This window comes from Festucalex cinctus, chromosome 14 (genome assembly GCF_051991245.1).
Source record: "Festucalex cinctus isolate MCC-2025b chromosome 14, RoL_Fcin_1.0, whole genome shotgun sequence".
Classification (NCBI taxonomy): Eukaryota; Metazoa; Chordata; class Actinopteri; order Syngnathiformes; family Syngnathidae; genus Festucalex; species Festucalex cinctus.
In genome coordinates, this window is record NC_135424.1 from 25,894,704 (window position 1) to 25,906,933 (window position 12,230).

The window sequence follows — 12,230 nt, forward strand, 5'->3', positions numbered from 1 at the left end:
AAAATAAATAAACTGACCTTAACATTATGTATACCTGCAGAATCTCACAATGAGGTCTAATACCAGAGCAGGTGGAGAAGCACTTATCCCTCAAAGGTTTAAAAACAAAAAACAAAAAACAACTTAATTCTTAATTCAACTTTTTACTTGATGAGAGATGTACAGTACTATATGCTCAAGTATTATAATGGTACTAGAGGTGTGCTAAAAAAATCGATATGGCAATATACCGTTGCAGACCTCATTCCAATACATGTATCGATACGCAGGCATCAGAATCGATATTGCTTGTTAACTTTAAATAGCATTGTACCTAAAAAAATAAAACCCAGCAGCGTCTTTGAAGTTAATTGCCTTCAATTAATTCAAAAATAGCTCACCAGTGATTGGACACTGTGTCTTGCTAAGAAAAATGAAAGCAGAGGAAGAACATCAACATTTATTTACTCATAAACTTAACATGTTACGTGTCTTAATATACCAGTGTTCGTATATTTTGTTTAAAAACGAAATAGAATGTCTTACATGAAAAAAAAATGTTGCTTTTATTTCCCCAAATATTTCAAATAAGCACATTTTGGAGCTGTAATTTTATCATTTTGATATTTTTGCTCATATCAGCTCATGCTTATTAATAAATTTTCCCGGTGTGTCTGTGAAAACTGCTCCTTGCTCTGCACTGCGTACATATTTTAGACCAGGTATATGCCGCTTGGTGGTAAACCAGAAGAGCTATTAACAAAAATGTTTTGGTCGTAAACATATCCTTTAGCTATGCATATGACTGTTATTATAAAATACAAGTAAATTAATGTAAAATATCGGGATACATATCGATCAAGTATTGGGATACATATGTATCGCGATACATATCGTATAGTGACCCCTGTATCGTGATACGCATCGTATCGTGAGGTTGGCGGCAATACCCAGCCCTAAATGCAACATTTTTAAAGTCTAAAGTTTCACAAAAATACACAAACATCATCCATCCATCTTTACTGCACATTATCTAAAGCAGTGCATTATTAAAGCACTTAGTGATAAAGTGTGTTAGATATGACAAATATGCTGTAAATTGCAACCTAGTGATTAATATGCGCCTCTCAGTTCTATGTTTTGCGGTTCAAATCTTATGTGAGCGTGCCGTGAATGCTTGTTTGTCCATGTGCCATGTGATTGGCTGTTAGCTGGATAGCACCCTGTCTTGTCTGCTGCAGCACCCCAAAATGGCCACTGAAAAAAACAAAATCAAAACATATTTATTTACTGTATGCAAGCTATCACATTTTATGAAGTCATTTACTGCTGCTACAGAGGTATTTCCATTTCTGTGTTTATTTTCAGATTTCCTACATTGGACATGATTGTAAGGACATCCCAGACTTCCTTGGAGACTCGTTTGGAGATTTTGCAAGAAGGCTGGATTTGAGCTTCAATCAGCTCAGGTCAGACTTTTTTTTTTTTGTCATGTGCTTACACTTGCTTATACTTATCTTTATGACTGTCTTGTGCTTGTCTCTGGCTGGTAAGCATGGATTTCAACATGATTCCTCGAGTGTCACAAGACCTTAGTTGGCTAATTGGGGCCAACTGAGGAACTGTTTGTCCATACGTGTTGAGCATTTATACACTGTGGTGCTTATGTACTTTCACACTATGATGCCCCTTTTCAAGAAAAGCAACACGGCGATGACGCGGCATCAGAGGTAACTGCAGGTCAGATGACGAGATTGTCTGCAACTAGCATCATGAGATCTGTTGGTAACTGCAAGTGTGCTTGTTGATCTCGAGAAATTTTGCTTCTCAATATGTTTGTAACTTCATTTTTGGACCCCAAGCAATCAGAGTTCTGCCTAAATTGAGGTATTTTTCCTTTACATATTCATGCTCTCCTGATGGGTTTTTCCCACTCCGCTCCCATGACCACACATTGAGTTTATGGGTGGGTGGAGTTAATAAGCAACATGTGATGATGTTTTTAGCTTCCTAATGCAACGCGACGCCCTCCCCTTAATAGACGTGATCCCTATTAGAATGTAACTAATCCGCCGCTTAATAGCAAAGAACTGCTGCCTGTTAGAAATGCGATTGATATGCATATGTGAGATTGGTACACAACAGAAGGAAGTCGACTTGAGGCACTTGAAGCGTTAGGGTTAATTTTATTAGCCAATTTTAATTTTAGTCTTAGTTTCAGTCCTCTTTCAGTTCTTGTCTGTTAGTTTTTATTAGGGATGTTCGATCCCACTTTTGTAAGACCGATAACGATACTCAGACTCTCAGTACTCACCAATACCGATACCAACTGCCGATACCAGTAGTATATTTTGACAAAAAAATCACTAAAAGATATTTTTAAACAAATATATTTCCTTTAATTTTGACAAAAAAAAACCCAGCACAGTCACCCTTCAATAGTCTTAACGGTCAAAATAAAACACAAAAATGCTCTTTTAGTTTAAGATTCACAATTTTGAAGTATTTCCAAACCGGTGAAGTTTTGGTGAAAAACTGCTGCAAGCTAGCGCCAGTTACAGGCAAGGAGGACTCACTTAACGTATTCCCCCTCTGTCATCGGTCGCTTGTACTCGTCTGCGTCACGAGTACTCGAGTACTTGAAAAAAGGCTGGTATCGGCCCGATACCGATACCTGGTATCGGTACTCGCCCATCCTTAGTTTTTATCACAATTTATCAACCTCATCCCATTTTTATTTTGTCAAGTTTTAGTCGACTTTAAGGGTACTGTGCGAACCTCCGCTCCTGATTGGTGGACTGGTTCCAAGGACGTCTTGGGAGTTTGATTCTTGTGTCATTGTCGGCATATGCAAATTTGGGTGTGCGAACCCCTGATCCTGATTGATGGACTGGTTCACGCTCGTTCGAATATGTCACGATTCGACACTGTGCCGCCTGCCGTAGGGCTTCCTGTCCCGAACAGTCGGTTTTTGGTCGGTGTGGTATACTCAAAGTATTCACTTTCTGGAAATTTTACCATTTCTTCGTCATGTGTTCTTCGTTTCTTATCGCCGTGCTAAACCTTGGGTACAAATGGCTAAACAGTGGGTACAGATTAGCAGAAAAAATAAAAAATCTCATACCCTGGCACCAAATGGGCTCTGTACACCGGAACAAAAAAATGGCAATGGAAATGTTTTTGATGCTGATGTAAAATTGCTTGGTCAACATACGAAGAGCAACAGAAAAAAAGCTCTTTTGTGCATCATAATAAGGGCTTCTGATTTTATGTAGTTTGACTTGGTCTCCCCAGCCCCTATTGGTAAAATTCATACCCAACAGGGACACAGAAAAATACGGACTTTTATAGGTCATGTAAAAGCGGCTTCAGATATTTCCTCCAAAGATGAAAAATTACCTGGTTGGCTTTGTAACCCACATTCCACGTTTGTGCTCTTCATATCAAACAGCGACATTGAAAAATGCTGGCTTTTGTAGGCAGTATAAACGGTGCATCGGATACTAACTAGTACCTTCGAAGCCAGAAAGCTGCCAGGTCAACTTTGTCCTCCCATTCCATGTCTCTGTTGTTTATAAGGAATGGTGACAAAGGCGTAAACTGGATTGCTTTATACAAGCAGTATAAAAGGAACTTAGGTTGAGTGCTGCAGGAGATACACAAATTAATTTAGAAGTTTAACAAACATGACTTGTCAGATAGGCGGATTTCGAATTTGACAGCATGAGCCTGCCTCAGCGTCAAGCGTCACCAGGTGTAAACGCGAACCCGAAACCTTGAGCGCGTGCGCCCCGTCACTGTGCTCAAGTCAAATCCAACAGGAGATGTTGCCATGGTTTGTTGCGGCTAATGCGCTCACTTCTGTCAGCGCCGTGGACAACACTCCACCACCATGCTGACACAATGAGAAGCCCGGCGTCACTTGCATCGCCTTTAACTGAGCGCTGTGTGCGCCCTACACGATTTGTGTGCGTTGTTTGTGTAGCGCCGCCGCCAGATTCCAGGCAGGTATCGGCGGAAATGAACCGCCGGTAGCGATCCGTCACGCCCACGCTCCTCCGCCGCCGTCAGGCCGTCTCATCACTGTGTACTGTTGTGTCACCGTCTTTGTTCCAGGTCAGGTGTTTACACAGTGTGTTGTGTTGACATGATTCCTCTCGTTGTTTGCTGTGGTGGTCACAATCGCCTACATGCATGTTGTCATGCTGGACATTCAACAATCCCTTACAGATTTGGAAGACAATGTTGAAGTTGTGCAATGTCAGCGTTTATAGCATGTTGTCAACACACATGTAACGCATTACAGAACATAAAATATGTAAACAATTAGACTTTTACAAGCCTGTCATCTGTTATAGAATTGTCATATAAAACAGAATGATAATGTCATGTTCATAATGTTCCCATTGAGAGATGACACTTGGCAGTTTGAAGTTTCTTGTGTACTGAATTCAAGAGGAGCCTACTATATTCCTTATTTGCAGGCTTTAAATGTGTATACTGGAAGGTACTTCTAACAATGCAATACTGCAGTGAGATAGAGCTGTTCTAGTACAGAATGTGGTTTCTTACAAAAATTTAGTCTGAAGTCATTTTTTTTTTCATTTTGTGGGTAGCAATGCTCTACACACAGAATAGTGTCACTTTGTCTTCCACTAGGTTAATGCTAACTCAAAATGCAAAACGCTATAGACAGGCTAACTGATCAAAGCTCACCTGTTTTGTGAAGCTGAGCTGTGATTGGTTGTTCCCTGATATCTGAGCAACTGTGATGTCATTTTCACTCCACAGCAAGTGGCAAAATGGCCGCCTTCTGTTATTGATAAAAACAGCTGGATATTCCTGCTTGACTCATATTCCACTCACACAATATTAACCAGAATACCGTATTTAGACTAGTGGGGCTGCATAGAACATATTATTGTCAATAATTTTGGGGGGCTTAACTTCCTGTTTAAAGCTTTACCTCCAGCGCTAACTGCAGTTAAAAGTTAAAGCTTTAAAGCTTTAACTTTGACAGCACTAAAAAATATATGACGTTTGTTTGCTTTGGGGAAGCTGGAACTTATTAATGGCATTTTTTTTAAAGATTTAATTTCAATGTGGAAATATGATTTGAGATACAAGTATGGTCATAGAACAAATTCAAGTCTCATCTCAAGGCAACACCATGTAGATTTACAGAATTCCATGTCATCCTCATTTAAGGTTCATGTTTGATTTCGGTGTGACAGTTTGGGGGAATATAAAAACATTTAAACTAATATCATTGTCAATTCTGAACATTTTTAAAGGGAACTTCTATTATCTACAGATTTTTGCTGTTGGCGTGAGGTCTTGGTCTCTACCTCCCATGAATGGTGAAGTTTCACTGTAAATGGTAATTCAAGTAGACTTCAACTAATGTAAGCGGCTTTTTTTATATATATAATAAGCCAATAATAGGATCCTTCCAGTCAATGCAAACACAAGTGTTGATGGGGGTCTTTAGAAAAACCCAACGTTTGTATTGCAGACGACCTCCTGATGTGTGAAAATTCCATCTGTCTGTACGAAACAAGAGTTTGACTTTTGCATTGCAGATGAGCCCCGGCGTCGTACGTACAGTAGGCTGCACGCGCTCACCCAGGGCGATGCTGGCGATGGCAGGCGTTTTGCATTTTAATGACAAATCAAGTATGCTAACTCGCATTTGAAAAGGGAAAGTGCTCTCGGTGTCGGCCGGCTGTCAAAGTGAGATGTAAGCAGTGTGATGAAAAGAGAACAAAGAAGACAAAGTAGGGAGGCCTGCTACACTGAGAAATGAAATAAAACCGTGTATGGCCTGTCAGCTGTGTCGTTTTAGATTCATATCCAAAGAAGGCTGGAGTATTAGCACCACGCTCGCGCCTCACTCATCTGTCTCGCCTAATTCGTCACGGGGGCGCGCTGTCTTTCAGCGCGGTGGAAGGGGTCTGCTAATTGACAAACACAGACATCCCATCCCAGCCAAGGTGGGCCGCGTGTTCGAGGGGCTATAGGTGGGGTGTTGCTCCCGGTCCTCGAATGAGAAGTGACAACGGGAAGAGAGCCTGTCATTGTCTCGCCTGAGTGTTCAATCTGCAGGCACGGCGCCATGCAGATAAAGTGTCAGTTAGGCGGAGAGGATATGAAACATTGACGCTATGAAGTCCTCCCATCACTTAACCAGCAGCGCGAGTGTGCGTGTGCGTTGAGTGGTGATGTATAGGCAAAATATTCCATGTCTGATCGAGGCAGGCCTGTTTGCGATAACCTGAGCTCATAAATTAGGCAAGCAAATAACACATTTACGTCAGGGACGTTGATGTTTAGTGTCAAAAACAAGCATTTTAATTTCACCAGGCTAGCTTGTGGAAATTATGGACTCCTCCAGGGAAAGCAGGAAGATGTGTTAAGGACGTTGGAACTAATGGAAGGTTTGTCGTATTTCGCCGTCTCTCCAATTTGAGCTTATTTCTGAATTTCTTTCTCGCTGCTCATGTCACTTGAAATGATGGTGTCAGTAGAGAGTTTGAGTCTTAAAGAATTACTTGTCATAGAGGTGAGTGGTGTAGAGGTTTTTATAATAGACCTATAGAATGAGTGTTTGAAGGTCTTGTGGCTTTACTTTTGTTCTCATCGTTTTTATTAATGCTTGATAAATTAGTGTAGCCTTGACTCAATTTCAGATTTGTGTTTTGATAATATTACATGAATACCAGTGTGGGCACTTCATAAAATGTTGCTGGTCTAGTAATTGATCATTCGTCATCAGTCCGTCATTTTATTTTAACCACAATTCCGTCATCACTTTGTCACCACTATTTTAGGACCGACAAACAAAAGATGGGCATTTTTGTCAGTCTGTCATTCGTCAACAAAATGGTCGTGCATCAGTGACGGACTGAGAGGTCCGTCAGTACTCGTGGGTGTATCGGACTTGGTTAGTGACGATTACACTGACGGACAAACACTTCCGTCAGTGTTTAGTCCATCATTTCAAAATATCTTATCTTTTGTAAGCTCGTCAGTACTGACGTAATCCCCACCTGATTAATAGTATAACCAACATAAAAAACAGAGAGCTGTCTTTCAGTAAAAAGAACATACGAAGATGACAGAAGATGGGAAAATCAGTCAGAGCCATTTTTACAAACATCGGCCAGACTCAACACAATGATTTGGAACGCCCTACTGAAGAAATACACTAGATGTTCAAAAGTCGTAATTTTTCTGCCTTTAGTTGTTCTCTAAACTGCCCTGTGCTCGGAAACCGGCCGTGTAAAGTAAAATGCCGGAAAAGCAGAATGGGTGTGTGTCGTTTAAACACCAAAAGCTCACTTAGAAAGCAATTGCTGCTGTCCAGCAAGTATTTTAGATGTTACACCAGAACCTGACATCTTATTATGTTGTTGCAGGATAGCTACGACACAATATCCCAATATCCCACATTTTACAGGTTCTTTGTTAAAGCCAAAGGCTTTACTGTATCTCCGTGTCAAACAGCTTTTCTGTTTTTTTGTTTTTGTTATTGCTAGCGTTAACTGATAACTACTGCTATACGCAATATCAATGTAAAGATTTTTACTATTCACAGGGTTTTAACTTATTTTTACACAAGCCACATACCAAAAACACGTATGTTAATTGAGAACTCTTCATCGTTCATAAGTAAAACTGTGTCAATGTTTGTCTGTATGTGTACCCAGTGATTGGCTGGAAACCATTCCAGGTCTTGTCCATAGTAAGCTGGGCTACGCTTCAACTCAGCATACGCAGTATAAAAAAAAAAAAAAAAAAAAAGAATGAATAGATGCACTTGTAGGTAAGAAAGTTAAAATGTTATGTAGTCAAATTGGGAAACGGTGATTTGACCATTGGAAAGGTTTCATTTCAGTCTCCACTAGTTCCTGTGGCCAAAATTGTTTGCAAATTGCAATTAAGTTTTAAGTAGACCATCATCATGGAATGTACTTGTAGTGTGTTGGACTCGAAAGGGTAAATGGTGCTTATGTAAGCAGCTGTTTAGAGTTATAGGTCCGAACTAGTTCATTTGGTTTGTCAGCCATTGTAGGAAAAGAGAAACAGTCAAAAGACAATATAGTTGCTTATCTTTTAAGCCTGCAGAGCAGTTGACTGTCTGAGTGCAAACACAAGAGAAGGCTGCTGACAGCAGTGGAAGCGTCTATTAATCACTGTCAGCAGCCATCAGCCCTCTGGAGCTTTCCACAAGCTCCTCTTTGCTTGGTCTTGCCCATTCGGAATGGAAAGGAACATATTTATGTTCCTTTTGTTCACATAATATATACTGGCCAGTGATGCCATTCCTTTTATGACTGCGTCACATTTTTTCCCTTTTTTTTCTTTCTTTTTTATTGTACACCCTGAGACGGATGGCGTGCCACTGACACGGAGATTTACAGGCCTCCAGCTTGCAGTGGCGGAGCTTTAGAAGGGCCCGCTGACATCCAGCCAGCACTTTGGAGGAGGAGAATAAAAGCTGACATTTTATTGGCTCTAAAATAGAGAGAGAGGACTCGTCGCAGAGGAGGGGGGAAAGAAAATAAAAGACATTCCGCAGCATTTTATTTATTTTTTGGCCAGAAATACAAGATTGATTGGGTATTATTTCGGAACTTGTCAGTGGTAATAAGGACAACTATGATTTCAATTATCACCCACTAAATATAGTTCATTGCCAAAATGAGCCATTTGTCAAATATGCCATGCCATGCTATTTTAATATTTTATGTTGACCGCCCCGGCTGGCTTGTTGGCTTCAAAGCCGTCTCGGGGATATATTTTTCCATTGACAGAATTCCAATTAGTTTTAGTACACTCTGGCTGAATAAAATGGCTCTTAAAATCGGCAATGTTTCCTCGCTGGGTTTGTTTTTTTTCCCTTCACAGAGTGATGGATCTTTTACGAGTTGACCCGACGGGGCCCAAGTGGACACTCTCGCCTGTTTCTTACTTGGCCGGTGAAAAACAAAGTATCCACATGTCTTCGTCGTTGCCATATTCCCTATTTGTGATATTGCGCAAACATCTGCTGGGCCCGGGTAAAGATCATGACTCGCCTACATATTTAAAGCCTTATTAAATACTTTACAAGTTCTACACGCATTCCGCAAGCGAAGCGCGTTGTAAATACGAGTCAGATGTATAATTCATTAGTGACATGTTTAGTAAGTAGACGATTTTGGGGAGCGCTAATGTGTACTCAGGTTTTGACAGGCGCTTTGTGCATTTTTAAAGCGCACGTTAAAAGGGGAGATGATTGGACCGGGCACTGGGCTGTCAATAACAGGCCTGCCGCTTGAAAGTTGATGATGTGGGGGAATCGCTGCGTGTCGTAAATCTGCTTCCTTTTTTTCTTGCCTGACGCCGCTTTTAAAGCCCATAACACATGTCAAGTCATTTAGGATACATGCCATGCCGTAATGAGCATTTTGCTATAAAAATCACTAGTGGTTTCTAGTCGAGTTTCCTATAGGGCTTAGTTTATGTTCAGCCCATTACCCTCAGATAAAAGATGTAAGCAACTGCGAGGCATGGAACATATTACAACACAACCATGATTCTACATCTCTTGGCCGAGCCCCAAATGGGGAGGGGCAGAAAACCCCAAAAGGTTTGGAAGAGGAACAAAAGCGCTTCCTTTGGTCACAGTCTAGCCTCTTGGAGTCACTTCACGGCCTTCAATCTGTCTCCTCTACGTCTTCCTGGAGGTGAAAAGTGAAGACAGATACTTGGGGCGCATTTCAACTCAACTTGGGGGATGTGCGCCAGGTGGTGGGGATGTTCACAAGAACAACCCCCCCCCCCCCCCCCCCGCCCCAACCTAAAGCCAGGCACTTTTAACCTCATAGTGAGTGAGAAACTTGCAAGCATACACCACAATGTGAATCCTGAGATCAGCAAGAAAATATTAAAGCAAAACATTGATGCATTGTTGATCCGAATCCTCCTTCCTTTTACAATTCTTTCACGCATACATTCTAAATCAGCTGTAACAGAAGAGCATTTAGGAAATATTGCTGCAGTATTGCGGACCACATCTTGCAATCAGTTAAACAATCAATATTACTACAACAAGTTAGGAGAGGTGCGTGTCGACTTTTCACACCCATGTTTCGGAATTACCCTACCATCTGTTATGACTCTTATACTATCTCCAAAGGGTGAATATTTATGGGGCAACTTAATTTCCACATTTTGCATCACTGTTATTTAGCACTCCTCACAGTTTTGAACAACAAACTTAGAATACTTTTCATTATAGAAATGTTTAGTATTCAAACAAAACAATCAAAAAATGTAGTACTATGCATGCCAGGCCAATAGATGGCGATGGCAATTGACTATACTACAAGAAAACTCACAAAAAAAGACAAAAATGGTTTTGTCAAGTGCATTTTACAAGGGTATAACATAATTTCCGGCCTTGCCTTGAAATCAAATACATGCTGCTGATATCTTCTTACAGCAGATTTGCGTGACTATCGAGATGCTGCTCAGTCACCAGGGTTCAACAGGCCAGTACTTTGAAACATCGAAACTTGGACAGGGTGTTTATTTGGTACAGGATGCAGCCCCAGATCACCCAACACACATTTCAGTGGGGATCCTTCCCTGTTCACCAGATTTGGTCCAATCAGACTTCTTGTTCTCCAGACTGAAACAGTACCTACATAGTCAACATTTTGATACTCAACGTGATAGATGCTGTAGCGGCATTCCTTGAGGGGTATCTTCAAAACTGGTTCTGGAACAGACTTATTCAACTGGAGCATCGATGAGACAAATGCATTGGACTCCAGGGGGATTGTGTTGAATATGCAGAATTCTATCTGCCTCTTGTCTTGTTCAGGATGGAAACTTGTGACATTCCTCGTAAATATACTTCCTAAACCAAAAAACAAAAAATGTCTTAATCCGTTTTCAGTTCCGTTTCAGCAAATGGTCCTTAAAGCCATTTCCTCACTCGTAAACCAGAAGAGAGTGTTCACTTTCCCCATAAAAAAGCCTTGTAGCATCCTTGCAAGTGGACCAGCACAAGCAGATCCTGCAGTCAGAACATGCACACGTGTGGACCACCCTCAGAACGACCTGTGAGTTCCTGTGGTGGGAAACTTGCCCTTGGGTCGATGCGTGGCAAATTGTCAAGGGAGGATTACATATTTTTTCTGCCATGTTTTGAATGTCATATTTTTTAGGGCGTGGAGCACAGGTTGTCTGGAGGTGATGATTGAAAACAACTTCCAACTTTTACCTTCATGAAAGGAATAAGCATTCGTTGGGTATATCAATTGTTGTTATAATGTCAGTGGATTTTGTGGGTTTGACTGAAGCAAAATGGAGTGCCGGACTTGGCTGCAACCAGCACAGGTGCTGTTGATTCACTCTGAACTCATTTGCTGTTTGAAGAAGACCAAGTAGACATCAGCTATGGGAATTTGGTACTTTGGATAGAGATTCATCGCAAACGTTAAACAATTTCTGACTTCAAACAGTGTTGGTGTGCAGATTCTGTCCAGATTTTGTTGCTTTCTCGACCCACTTGTCGAAAGCCTGATGCATCCCTGACGCTGGACAGCTGTGCCGCATTCTCCTCACACCTGTAACTCATTTCCTGTTTCCATTTCACTTACACATACTACGATCTTTCACAGTTTTTACTTTCCCCCCAAAAACGAGACCAAAGACGACAAGATTGGCGGGTGATAACGATGACGACATCAACTTGTTTAACGTCCGCGCGAAGAATGCACAAAGAATTGTGGAGCGGGGATGAACTCTAAAAATCAAGGACAAGTCATGTCTTTTTTTGAGGCTCCATCTGACGTCCATCAGCATGGAAATGTGTTTTAATGGTCAGGCAAGGCTGCAACACATCATAAGCGGTTGCCTCACTTTCCCACCATGGGACACATTGAGATAAGAAGCAGTGACTGCATGTTTCATGTCCACACTGATGACACGTCTCCTGGAACAAGGCTTTCATTTGCAATCTTCTTCTTCTCTCTGGTTTACCTCATAAAACCCCATCTCTCCATTAGGACAAATACACAATGTTTTGTGAGCTGATCCGCCTGCCCAGACGCTTGGTGATGTTCTCGACTCTCTCTCCCCGTAGCCTTCGTACCGCGGGGCACTGAAGAGTTCCTTTATTTTCTCCCTCTGTCTGGATCCTAGGCCCTAGGGTCTTCCAAAGCGCCAAATGCGTCTGCACTCAGATGTTTGGAAAA